Source organism: Bos javanicus, chromosome 10 (assembly GCF_032452875.1).
Source record: "Bos javanicus breed banteng chromosome 10, ARS-OSU_banteng_1.0, whole genome shotgun sequence".
In the NCBI taxonomy this organism is placed as follows: Eukaryota; Metazoa; Chordata; class Mammalia; order Artiodactyla; family Bovidae; genus Bos; species Bos javanicus.
The window spans coordinates 100238179-100250333 of record NC_083877.1 but is presented as its reverse complement, the minus strand read 5'-3'; the positions used below and the strand labels follow the sequence as shown (position 1 = coordinate 100250333).

Below are 12155 nucleotides of genomic sequence, written 5' to 3'. Positions count from 1 at the left end.
ATCGAACCCAGGTCCCCTGCATTGGGAGTCCAGAGTCTTAGCCACTAGACCACCCAGGGAAGTCCCAACAACAGTTCATCCCTTCCTGCAGTAGCATCTGGCTGAATCTATCTGTGTAAGTCATCAGTCGTGTCCGACTCTTTGCGACCCCGTGGACTGTATCCCACCAGGCTCTTATGTCCATGGGATCCTCCAGGCAAGAATACTGGAGTGAGTTGCCATTCCCTTCTCCAGGGGATCTTCCCAACTCAGGGATCGAACCTGGGTCTCCTGAATTGTAGGCAAATTCTTTACTGTTTGAGCCCCTGGGGAAGACCAGGTGAATCTATACTGCAAGTATTTTCACTGAATCTTAAGATATTCAGGTTGCTGAATACTTTAGCTTGACCTAATAATGCTAGGAGAAGGCAGGCAGAGGTTTAAGGGACTGTTTCACGTGGTTTACAAATGTCCCTGAGACACAGACGTTCTGAGAAGCAGAGAAAGGGGCAAGGAGCACTGGGGCGGTGCCTCTGGACGAGCTGGTGGCCAGTCTTCCAACTGTGCTTGCTTGCTTCCAGCAGTTGCTCATCTTTCTGCCTTCTGCAGTTCCGCTCTCCATGCTTATGTCGAAGCACACGTTGTTAATCAACTCCAGCACTTTCCTCACTGAACCTGCAAGCACTCTAGGGTCCTTTCCAGCAGCCACCACTGCGACCAGCCCTGCCCTAGGTCAAAAGGAACGTGTAAGGAAAGAGGGAGGCTTCAGGACTCACAGGTAGTATGTTCACAACTTGTTTTGAAACATCAAAATGATTCATTCATACTTGAAAACGGCCCTGTGTTTACTACACACACTGAAGCATAGTTTTCCATAAAAATGGACACCATTTTCCTCCTCTGCTCAAAAGTAAAAGAAATATAAAAATTCCCAGAGTGCAATTCAATCCAGAGTGCAAGTGTGTTGGCCCAAACTGGCATTTTTGTTGTTGTTGATGATACAAGGTAGATTCACGCAATAGGAAGATGGAATTTAAGATAATCCACGGGTGATGCTCAAACATGCACCCACTGCAAAGAGGAATCAAGAGGGATCAGGATGTAAGACTCTGGACAAGAAGGGGGTCCTCAAGGACTCTGCTAGCTCTAAATATTCTCATCCTATGATTTGCAAAACAAGCCAGGGTGAAATCAGCCTCCTTTTGTTATTCATATGAAGCCAGGGGCATGGGAGCAGGCCCAGGAGCCTGTCCTTATTCTCCAGGTAATGGGTGAGGCTCACATCTGTTTATACCTTCTGAAATCCTGAGATCCAGCAGCTTGCACCAAGGTACTCTCAGGAGCAATAAAGGGTGAGGTTAAGGTTAATGGAACCAAGCACTGATGACGGGAAACACGGATGTGCATGTCAGCGCAGCCTTGTAGACTCGGTCACAGACTCTGTGTGTGTTTGCATCTGCTGTGACTATGCCTGTGTGTGGGGCGGGGTGTCTGTCCCGGTAGTACAGCGGCCTCTGTTAGGAATGGCTGAAGACCCCCTGGGTGAACAAGTTGTCCTTGAAGTGGGGCTAGAAAGTCATGCTTTAGGATTTCAAAGAGGAGTAGCAAATGAAGGACTTGGGGACTGCAGGTGTAGACTACCCACATAAGCCTGGACCCAGAGTACCTGCCGTGGAAGGCTCGCCTCCCCCACCTCCAGTAAGCCCAGCTCGCTCTCCGCAGCGGGGAGCCGTAGAGACAGCGCCCGCACCCGCCCCGGGCCCTGACAGCACGCGCAAGGGTGGGCCTGGCGGCTCTCACGGAACCGTCAGCCCCTCAAAGCGGAGGTCACGCACGGCCGGGCCTGGGCGGACAGCAGTCCTGCCGGGAGCCCCGAGGCCTGCGTCCAGCCAGGCCCCGAGTCCCCGTCGGGCCGGCTCCCCGCCGGGAGGCCTGAACTCCCTGCGGCCCACGTCCCCGTGAGCGCCTGTCCCCGCCATCACTACAAGGAGTCGTTCCACTTGGCCATTTTCTTTTCTTTATCTTTGGGCGCCCCGGGTCTTCAGGGCTGTGCCGGGCTCTCTCTGATTCCAGGGCGGGGCCGCTCTCCAGCCGTGAGCCGCGGGCTCCTCGCAGCGGAGCCTTCTCTTGCTTTGGACCTACACAGCTCTGGTGCACGGGCTTAGTTGCTCCATGACACGTGGGATCTTCCCGGACCAGGGATTGGACCCGTGTCTCTGGCACTGGCAGGCGGATTCTTAACCGATGGACCGGCAGGGAAGTCCCTGGCCGTGTTCCATGGTGAGCAGCACATGCCTCTGCATCCTCAGCTTCTTTGTCTTGTACCTCCGTTCAGTTCAGTCCAGTCGCTCAGTCGTTTCCGACTCTGCAGCCCCATGAACTGCAGCACGCCAGGCCTCCCTGTCCATCACCAGCTCCCAGAGTTCACCCAAACTCATGTCTATCACGTCAGTGATGCCATCTAACCATCTCATCTTCTCTCATCCACTTCTCCTCCTTAGTTACACACAGGCTTTTCCTGCTGCAAACCTCTAATAATGAGCAGAAGGGCCATTTGCCCATTTGGACTCGGGTCCTGGAGGGGGCCCAACCTTCCATTCAGGGGTCCACGTGGCAGAGCTGCTCCTCCTCTTGTGGAAGCTTCTGCCCCTGCCAGCTCATCCCTCCCCACCAGCTCTCCCCCAGTCTCCTGGCTGCCCCTCCCGTCCTTCAGCCTCTGGCTCCAGGGCCTCCCTCTTCTGTCCACGCTGGCATCCTGAAAGGCGCTAACCACCCAGTTCCCCGGCCTCCCAGTTGGCCTCGACCTCAGTAACCTCTGCTTCTCTCACTTCTCCCCTTCATCCTGTCCTTGGTACTCCATGAACTGCTCTCAAAGTCTGAAGTTTTCAAAGCCCACACCCTGAACAGTCCCTGGATGGGGTCTTTCTGAGACCCCTCTCTCTAGAGCCGTGTACCTCCTCAGTCTCCAAGAGACCCCGAGTTGCTTGTTGCTCCATTTCTCACACACAGCCTAGCCCCCACTCGCTTCCCCCTCCAGCCTCGAATTGCAGCCCATAAGCCATAAATCCCTGCTGGACACACACTGTCACCCCCAGGCAGGGCGCGAGCCCACGGTCCCGCCTATTACAGGGCCTCCACACTGCACTGACCTTGACTTCTATGTCCAGATGGATTCTATAGAATTGGATTCTCATCTCTTTTCTATTTCTTGCTGTCACACCCCCATGTCTGGATCAGTGCGACAGCCTGCCCTCTGCCAAAGCTGCGGAGACACAGACGGCCACCCCCACATGGCACCTCGCCAGCCGGGTGGGACGTTGGGATGACTCCTGTGTTCACTGTCCTTTGAGCTCCCTCCCTGGCTGTGCCAGGTGCTCACCGCTCTCTTCATCTCTTCACATCACCCGTCCATTCCTGTTCTTTCCCTCTAACCAACTTTGGGAGAAAATAAGAGGCTCTTCACCATGAAATCCCTAAACTTCCTCCTCTCCCACGGTCATCCCCTCAAACTCATTTTCCAGGACACACGGCTGCTCAGTGAGAGACCACCTTTCCCAGCCTCTCTGCAGGTCAGAGTGGCCACATGTCTGGTTTTCTTTTATTTGTCTGCACCCCTCAGCATGCAGTAGCTTAGTTCCCCTGACCAGGGATCAAACCTGAGTCCCCCCGCCACCCCCCACAGTGGAAGCCAGGAGTCTTAACCGTTGTACGGCCAAGGAAGTCCCTCTAAGTTCTTTCCAATAGGAGATGAGAAAACCGGCGTGGGCCGGACATTTCCTTAAAGAGCTCAGCCCGGATTGGCTTGTCCCTTTTCTTCCCAAGGTCTGAGGATGACCTTGAGGCTGGTGTTGAGGATGGCCACGCTGCCTTGCTGGGCCGGGTCTCTGCCTCCTCTCCGGACAGGCAGGTGGTGGAAGGTTGAGTCCTGTCTTTGAATCACTGGTCCCGGGGCCCTTTGTTGCAGCAGCCTGGCCTTTGCCTGGACAACCTCCTCAGACCTCTGTCTTTATGGGCACTTTTCCTGCCTACCCCTCACCTGTCGCAGAGGTCAAGGTGAACCTCTGTTTGCCAAGGTGGATTCCTCCACCCCGGTGCTCCCCTTCTTTATTTGTGACTTGGCTCTAGCGAGTGTGCACTCTCTTGCCTAAATCTCCATGTGGCCCCTTTACTGGCTGAGCTCCCTGCACCTGTAAACTGCTGTCCCCTCTCTCCCTTCACAGCCTCAAAGCAAGCCCTCTGTGACGCTCATCCCCCAGCCAGCCCCTCCTCTCTCTGGCTTCTCTGCCAAGCTTCTCAAAGAAGGGGTTCCTGCTTTCTGCCTCCCCTCCTCACCCCCATTTCCTCTGCAGACCGCTGGCCCGCACACTCCCCTGTCAGTGGGAAGTGCTTTCAGAGGCGCCCCCAAGTTGCCTCTGGGACTCTGATCCCCAAAGAGGCCTTTCCCCTCTGGCTCCTGCTCATCCTCTCGGCTCCGAGGAAGCCCAGGGAACACGCAGCCCCGGGGCGGCCGGCTCCTTCCCAGGTCCACTCCCTGAACGTGGGCGTCTGCTCCCAAGGACTCCATTCCTGTCTTTCCCCGCCACCAGCTTGACCTGGACAAGTTCCTGGCCCCCCGTAGTCTTGACCACCAGACGACAGGTCAGATGAGACGTCCACCCTTCTCATTCTTCCGAATCTGACCCACGCCTCCAACTGCTGGCTTGACCTCTTGGGTACTCCACGGGCACGCTGCGAGCAGCCTGTCCAAGCCCATGTCTCTTCCGTCCCTTTTCCCAAACAGCCTCCTCTTCCTCCTCTTCCTCTCTCCCTCGGCCAGTGGCGCGACCAGTTCCCCACCCAGCCACCTGGACTCAGAGTGGTCGTAGACCCCCCTCGCCCTCCACAGCTCCTTGCCCATGTGTGCGTGCTCAGTCACCCAGTCGTGCCCGACTCTTTCTGACCCTATGGACCCGCCAGGCTCCTCTGGCCATAGACTATTCCAGGCAAGAATCCTAGAGTGGGTGGCCATTTCCTTCTCCTGGGGACCTTCCTGATCAAGGGATCGAACTCGCATCTCCTACAGCTCCTGCATCTACAGGTGGGTTCTTTACCCCTGAGCCACTGGGAAAGCCCCACAGCTGCTCGGGAATTCATTCTCCTTCTTTGGCTTTCAGATGTGTCCCAAACCTGCCCAGCCCTTCCCACCCCGGCTCGAGTCTCCACTGTCTCGCGCTTAGCAGCGGCCTCCCTGCCTTTAGGCCTGCCCGCCTCACCCTACCCCATGTGCTTGGTCGCTCTGTTGTGCCCGACTCTCTGTGACCCCGTGACTGTAGCCCGCCAGGCTCCTCTGTCCGTGGGACTTTCCAGGCAAGGATACTGGAGCGGGGCGCTGTTTCCTGCTCCAGGGCATCTTCCCCACAGGGAATGAGCCCGTGTCTCCTGCACTGCAGGCAGATTCTTTCCCACTGAGCCACCTGAGCAGCCCACCCACCCTCACCTTGCTGCCAAAGCTGCCCTTCAGAAGTGCATGTTCCTGCCGTGTTTCTGAGTTCCCCCGTGCTCCCCTGTAAGACCCCAGCTCGTCAATGCCCGCCGCACCCTCCCCACTCTGGAGACTGACCCCTGGGCTCTTCCCTGTCTTCAGATCCCATGTCCTGTGTCCTGGGGATCACTCTCACTCCTCACCCAGAGTGTGTTTGTGCCTCCAGGAAGGCTCCTCCCAGCAGCAGTCAGCCTCGGTTCCCCTCTGCCCTACTTACTGCTCCTGGAACTCTCTGTGCATGGCTGAATGGAGCGCTGCCTTAATATCCCGAAACACATACTGCATTGCTCTGCAGTGGACCTCTGTCCCTCTTCTGGATCACCTAGCATCTGAACCTTCTTCCCACACTTGGGGCGTCTTCCGCTTCTTAGAAGCCTACCTTCCCCTGTCGAAACAGAAAACTCCGGATACCCACTCTCCCAGCTCCTTTCACTGAAACAAGGGCTCCTGACCTGTCTTCTCCAATTGGATATTCACCCTCGACTTGACTCAGAAATGTGCGGCCCAAAGAGACCGAGCTCCTGGGGACCCCATGCTGACAAGCGGTTGCAGCAGTGGCAGATGCTTCAGAGGCCAGGACTGGGGTCTTGTGTCCCTGGCAGCAATGGTACAAACCCGGGCATGCTTTTGAGCCTTGGTCCTGGTCCATGGCCCGTTATGTAAGCCCTGAAATATCCTTCTCTCCTCATTGTTAAAATTAATTTTTATCGCAAGATAGTTGCTTTACGATGTTGTGTTGGTTTCTGCTGTACGGCCAAGTGGATCAGTTATACATACACATATTGATGCTTTCGAACATCAGTTTGGTGCTGGAGAAGACTCTTGAGAGTCCCTTGCACTGTAAGGAGATCATACCAGTCAATCCTCAAGGAAATCAACCCTGGTTACTCATTGGAAGGACTGATGCTGAAGCTACAATACTTTGGCCACCTGATGGGAAGAACTGACTCATTGGAAAGCCCCTGATGCTAGGAAAGATTGAAGGCAGAAGGAGAAGGGAACGTCAGCGGATGAGCTGGTTGGATGTCATCACTGACTCAATGGACACGAGTTTGAGCAAACTCCAGGAGACAGTGAAGGAAAGGGAAGCTGCCGTCCGTGGGGTCGCAAGGAGTCGGACACGACTGAGCGACTGAACAACCACTCTTTTTTAGATTATTGTCCCATGCAAGCCATTACAGAATACTGAGGAGAGGACCCTGTGCTGCACATTAGGTCCTTATTAGTCATCTATTTTTAAAGATAGTTTTAAGTTTTATTTATTCATTTTTTAAAAAATATCTGTTTAACTGCACTGGGTCATAGTTGCTTGTTGCAGAGTCAGTAGTTGTAGGGTGTGGGCTTAGTTGCACCATGGCATGTGGGACCTTAGTTCCCAGACCAGGGATCGAACCTTCATCCCCTGCATTGGAAGGCAGATTCTTCACCACTGGACCAGCAGGGAAGTCCCCTGTGATTTGTTTTTAATTGGAGGATAATTGCTTTACAATGTACAACAATGTGAGTCAGCCGTAAGTAAACATGTGCCCCCTCCCTTCTGAGCCCCCTCCCACCCCCCTCCCCTCCCACCCGTCTAGGTCGTCACCAGGCATCGGGCTGAGCTCCCTGTGTTAACAGGAGCTTCCCATTCACTGTCTGTTTTACAGATGGTCTTTTAATGAATCCTTTTCCTGCTTGGCTCATCAAGAACTGGGTTCTGTTGCCACCAAGAGCCCCGACTGTCTCCGGCCGGCTGAGACAGCGAGCCCGCCTCCGGGGCAGGAGTCGCTTCCTGCCTTTGTTCCTGCACCCGCAGCACGCAGTGGGCATTCAGCAGTTGCCGCATTTGTGCACAGACTGCCAGTTATGTCTAGGCCCACGTCAAGGAGACATTATGCTTTCTAGCATCGCCGTCCTCCTGCTTCCAAGGAGGCAGCAGTCAGGGCAGATGATAATGATCTGACTCTTGCGTGCGCAGATGCTCCCCTGCTCAGTGGAAGGTCTGTCTCCATCGCCTCCATCCCCGCTGACCCCTGCTTCCTCGGCGGGCTGAAGGCTCCCTGTCCCTATGACCCAGACTAATCAGAAACAGGAGGTGAGCTCTTGCCATGGTTAAACCATCGTCCCCTCCCTCCTTTCCCTGGGAGAGGAAGGATGAGATGTCCTTCCTTGTGGGCCCTGGCTAATGTATCCCATCCAATATTTATGCTCTGCACGTACCTGAACTTCCCAAGCTGTGCCCTGTTTATGCATTCATGAGCAAGTGCTCAAGATAATGTCATTCCTTCAAACGGAGCTGAACCCATGGCTCCTCTTTATGAGGGATTACAGGCTGTTTTTTCTTTATTTGTAAATGCGCCAGCCTAAAAAAAAAATACCGTGTTTTGTCAGAGACAGCTGATTAAACACCTCTGAGTATCTGTCAGTGCAAACCGCGAGATCATTAATTTATGCTGTAAAAAGAATAGCTGGGGAAGTGTGACTTAGACAGGTGTTGTTCCTTTCCTCGTTTGAAACAAATAACATTTGCATCTTTGGAAAGAACGTTGTGAAAACATCACCCTAATGGATCAGGGTTTTCCAGAGTGACATCGGTCGTGTCCCTTTGACGCTCATCTATTTCAAGCCTCAAAGTGGATATTTTAGTCTTAAACAGCAGGTGTCCTGATATGGAAAAGCTTCTAAATTTGCATGGGCTTGGAAAGCCTTCAATCTTTCTCTTGGCTCTCTCCCTTCCTGCCTGCCCGCCCCGCCTCTTATTTCCTCATCGTCTGCCGCAGTCTCACCATCACTGCATAGTTTCCAAATAATTTCTGCATCTTGTGAATATCTTGGCCTGAATTTGCAGATCAAGGGGCTGCTGCTCCTGGTGGAGTTCACCTGGTGGGTTTGTTTTGAGTGTGGATTTAAAGAAGCGTCAACTAGTGATTTTTTTTTTAAACAAAAATTTAGCAGGAGACAATGTTCCTTCCGGAGATGTAAAGGCTGCATTTACTAAGTTGAACAAAGTGTTTATAAAGTGGAATGTTTGCACCACTTTAATTATAAAAATACCTCACAAATCTTCTTTTGGTATAGCATTTGTATGAAATCTGTTTTTCAAATCTGTTGCCATTTCCAAAGACACTTTCCTGTGGATTCTGCAGTATATCCTAGTCTGCAGAGACAAATACAGAGACCAGTCAATTCACACCATTAAAACTATACAAGGAACAACTTGATTATTTCATTTGATCCTCATAATAACTCTTTCAAGACAACCGGACCCTATTTTGCAGGTAATGAAGCAATCTCAGACTTTTTTGGAGGGAAAGGCTTAAGACTGTATAGAATTTGTACATAGTTCAGCTCAATACACAATCTGCTTGAGTATGGTGCCAGGAGCTTGGGACATAAAGATGGACTAAATGCAACTTCTTCCTTCAAGCTCAATGTCGAGCATCTGTGGAGCCAGGACTTTAACCCAGGTCTTCTAATTGCAAACCCTTGTCTCCCTTTATCATCTCAGCTCCAAGGTTTGGGCCAGCTTTAGGGAAAACCATCAGATATAAGAAATTTGCTTTCAGTAAGCAGCCTTCTCCCTTTGGTACCCTCCTTTCTTCTCAAGCACCAAACACCCTCATGCTTCCCAAAGCTCTCTCTGACATTTGCCTTCCAAACTCCCCAGTATTACCACTCCCTCCTTTTCTCTCCCAAACTCAGCTTGCCTGGGTCTTACTCTGGCTCACAGCTACTAAATCTTAGAAGTGTTTCTAAACTTTTTGACCATGACTTGTGGTGACCGGGCCACTAAATAAAGCTCACAGGGCTTCAGTGAGAGAACTTTTAAAAAGTGTCCCTTCTTCAGGGGAGTCACAGCCCTCCACTGGGCTTCACAGCTCTGCAATCAGAAGACCCCTTCACCCCCTTAACCAGGCAGTCCTAGAGCAGAACCTGTGGAGCAGTACGGGGCAGTCTGTAGTAAGAAGTGTATCTTGCATCGTCTTGGTGGTCAAAGCCAGCCACTGTCCATGGTCCTGAACAATTCCTCCATGCAAGGACAAACGTCTTCTATCCCTGGGTCCCCAATGGTCCTTGCTGAATGCTGTTACCATATGTAGGTTTCCCTTGTTTATTTTTCCTCTTGATGAAAAGTCTGCCCTTTTATTCCATCACAACACAAATAGGACCCATGATTTGTGTCGCAATTTCCAAAGAGAATGAATACAAGCAGCCTGGATTTGAAGGCCAGGCCCACATTTACTAGTGGGATCTTGGAGAGGCTACTTAGTCTCTCTGGACTTCAGTTTCTCCACCTTTAAAGTGAGGGTCAGAACATTCAAATAGCTCACAAGATTGCTCTGAGGGTTAAATGAGATAATGTATGCGAAATAGTTGGAGAGTATGTTTGTGGAAAAAACCCAGCAAATGCTTTCTAGTAATAGTAACAGTTCTGAACATAATAATTAATGTAATTTTAGGAATTATATTTTTAAACAGACTCTTCCTTATCACCTGGAAATATGTACCCCTTCTCTACCTGTAAGACAGTCAAGCCAAAAACATGGAAAACCAGATTCATTATTTCAACAGAGAATATTATATAGTGAACTTGTTAAACAAATGCTGAAGGAAGAATACAGCTAAAAGAGAACATTGAGGTAACTCAGAGAGTAACAGCAGGAAGCAACTCCCAATCCTCAGGGTCGAAGAGACAAAGAGGACATGTTGTACTTCAGAGTCTTGAAGGTTGGACGAGACACCTCTCTGCCCAATGATGTTATTGATACATGCTAATAAATTGATAACTGGCAGTAGCTTGGCAAACTATCAGTCTAGTTGACCAAGAAAGAAAAGCTTTTCTTTAATATGTGCGTCAGTGTATTATCACCTCTATACTCTGCAATTTGTCTTGAGACAACATTTTACATGAGAAAACTGTTAAGAAAAATTATTCAGAACTTGGAAAAAGATAAAGAATGTTGCATATCTTTTCATATCATATTGGGGCATTGTCCAGCATATACTCCCAAGGATTACTAATTCTCTAGAAAAACATATCTTTGTTTCATGCACTATTAATCAGGCCCTAGACTGTACAGAGTTCTATGTTAGCTTGAGGAAAGATTGATAAACTGCAAATAATTTTGTTCAGTAGAGATTTGAGTTATTACTGTCCTATAAAAAAATATCCCCAAAGATTGCAGATTTGCTTCCCTGTGGAACATTCAATAGTTTTGTATCTAAAGTAGCAGTTTTAGTTCAGCTTTCTTTTCCCAATGGACCAAATGTTGTCATTGTTCAGTTGCTAAGTCGTATCCGACTCTACAGCCCCATGACTGCAGCAAACTCATGTCCATTGAGTTGGTGATGTTATCTAACCATCTCATCCTCTGCTACCTTCTTCTCCTCCTGTCTTCAATCTTTCCCAGCTTTGGGGTCTTTTCCAATGGGTCAGCTCTTTGCATCAGGTGGCCAAAGTATTGGAGTTTCAGCTTCAGCATCAGTCCTTACAAATAAATATTCAGGGTTAATTTCCTTTAGGATTGACTGGTTTGATCTCCTTGTAGCCCAGGGGGCTTTCAAGAGTCTTCTCCAGCACCACAGTTCAAAAGCATCAATTCTTTGGTGCTCAGCCTTCTTTATAGTCCAACTCTCACATCTTTACATGACTACTGGAGAAACCATCACTTTGACTATATGGACCTTTGTCAGCAAAGTGATGTCTTTGCTTTTCAATATGCTGTTTAGGTTTGTCACAGCTTTCCTTCCAAGGAGCAAGATATCTGTTCCTATATATCTTGAGTAAGTATCTGGTTTTGAATACTCTTTGAATCAGCTTTACTATCCTGTAGATTTCCTTCTTAATAAATATATTAATCAGTGTTCTCCCAAGAAACAGAACCCATGGAATATATATAGGTAAAGAGAGAAAGAATGAGATTTATCATGAAGAATTTGTTCATGTGACTTTGGAGGTTGAGAAGTCCAATGCTCTGTCATCTTCAGGCTTGAGACTCAAGAAAGCTGGTGATGCAGTTTGAACACCTAGGAGTTGGAGAGTCAGTGGTGTGGATTCCAGTCCTAATCTGAAGCCCTGAGAATCACGAGTGCCAAAGGCTAAAACAGATCACTGTCCCATCTCAACCACGCAGGCAGAGAGACAGAAGGGGAGAATTCTCTCTTCCTCCAACCTCTTTCTATTCAAGCCCTCAGTGGATGGAATGAAGACCACCCACCCAATTTGGGAAGGACCATCCACTTTACTCAGTCCACTGATTCAATTGCTAACCTGTTTTGGAAACACCCTCACAGACACACCCAGAAATAATATTTAACCAGATATCTGGGTATCCTGAGATTCAGTCAAGTTGACACATCAGATTAACTATCACAATGAGTTAAATAAACCTCTTACCTGAGTTCACTATATACTTGTAAGATAATCACATTTTTACCTATTACGTTTTGACAGGAACCGGAATGGGAAGCGTGCTGCCTTCAGCCAAAGTCACACAGAAAGTCAAGGCATCGAGACCTTCATTCAAGTCTGGCTGCCTCCAAAGTCCACATTGTGACCTCTGGGTGCCATTACTCCAGAAAGGTCTGTTTAATAGGGAAACTGTACCGGGGGTTGCTGCCAAGCTCTTGCTAAAGTTTGACAAAATCGGGCAGCAGCTGGAGTGATAAGCCAGTC

At 50.0% G+C, this 12155-nt stretch overlaps 1 long non-coding RNA gene across 1 annotated transcript in view; it reads left to right on the top strand.

Moving 5' to 3' along the window:
* The window catches only part of LOC133255082 (uncharacterized), a 79840-nt gene that overhangs the window by 60254 nt on the left and 7431 nt on the right, over positions 1-12155 (top strand). Inside the window, exon 3 of the long non-coding RNA XR_009738868.1 lies at positions 11934-12062. This is a non-coding gene — a long non-coding RNA (uncharacterized LOC133255082). The remainder of the gene's footprint in view (positions 1-11933; positions 12063-12155) is intronic.